This window comes from Colobus angolensis, unplaced genomic scaffold (genome assembly GCF_000951035.1).
Source record: "Colobus angolensis palliatus isolate OR3802 unplaced genomic scaffold, Cang.pa_1.0 Scaffold56, whole genome shotgun sequence".
NCBI classification, from domain to species: domain Eukaryota; kingdom Metazoa; phylum Chordata; class Mammalia; order Primates; family Cercopithecidae; genus Colobus; species Colobus angolensis.
Window position 1 is genome coordinate 4,967,499 of NW_012119154.1, and position 1,390 is coordinate 4,968,888.

A 1,390-nucleotide genomic window follows, 5' to 3' on the forward strand; every position below is an offset into this window, starting at 1 on the left:
GCTCACTGCAGCCTCAACCTCCTGGGCTCAAAGGCTCCTCCTGCCTCAGCCTCCTGAAACAGGCATGTGCCACTGCGCCCAGCTTATTTATTTATTTATTTATTTATTTATTTATTGAGAGGGAGTCTCGCTCTGTCACCAGGCTGGAGTGCAGTGGCGCAAGCTCCGCTCACTGCAAGCTCCGCCTCCCAGGTTCACGCCATTCTCAGCATCCCGAGTAGCTGTGACTACAGGTGCCCACCACCACGCCTGGCTAATTTTTTTGTATTTTTAGTAGAGACGGGGTTTCACCGTGTTAGCCAGGACGGTCTCGATCTCCTGACCTCGTGATCCGCCCGCCTCGGCCTCCCAAAGTGCTGGAATGACAGCTGTGAGCCACCACGCCCAGCCCAGCTAATTTATTTTTATTTTTTGTTTTTTGTAGAAATGGGATCTGGCCATGTTGCCCATGCTGACAGCTTCTAATAGAAGCAAACATATGCTCCCCTTGTAACCAGTAAGTTCACTTGCGGATATTTATCCCAGAGAAATGAGAGTTTGTATCCACCAAAAAAAACTTGTAACAGAATAGTCACTATAGCCAGAAAAGAAATGAGGGAGGTGGGGAAGGAGGGAGAGAGGGAGGGAGGGAGGGAGGGAGGGAGAGAGGCAGGCAAGCAGGCAGGCAGGCAGGCAGGCAGGCAGGTAGGAAGCAAGCTAGGGGTCCATCAACTGGGTCAACTTTTTAAAAATACAGTATCTTTATACAGTGGAGTACTACTCAGCAATAAAAAGGAAGGAACTGATATGAACTACTTATATTCCCAGCAGGATGGATCTTCTAATTTGTTATGTTGAATGAGAATACTCTGTATTCAAGTTTATGAAGTACAAGAACAGGCAAAATAAACCTACAGCGACAGAAAGCAGAATACACTGTAGTGGTTGCCTGAGGCTGGATGGGGAGAGGTCTTAAGAATGCGGACAGGGAAGGAAGGTATGTCAGGAAGGCCCACCACGGAACTTTCTGGGGTGATGGGCACGCTCTATTTGTTGATGTGGGCGATGGTTACACAGGTGTACACACATATAAAAATTAGTGGAGCTGAACACGTAAGGTCTGGGCATCGCACTGTATGTAAGTTAAACTTCAGTAAAGTGCTCTCAGCACACATCCGCAGCCACACCCACACAAAAATCCCAGGAGGCTCAGTACCAGCTGTGGTCCGGGCCTTACCCACTTCGGAGAGGCCACGACCCAAGGCATCCGGTTTCCTCTCGCTCCAGTTCAACTTCCGCGCATCTACGAGGGCCGGGACTGCAGCTACCTTTCTGGAAGGCGCCGGCCGGCCAGTCACCGGCTGAATCCCGCCGGAGGCGGCTCCCAATCTCCGGCTGCGGGGCCGGGACC

General features: G+C 51.0%; 1 protein-coding gene across 1 annotated transcript in view; it reads left to right on the forward strand.

Annotated features, from left to right (window-relative positions):
- Positions 1–1,390, forward strand: part of CMTM7 (CKLF-like MARVEL transmembrane domain containing 7) — a 69,026-nt gene that overhangs the window by 4,272 nt on the left and 63,364 nt on the right. The window lies entirely within an intron of this gene.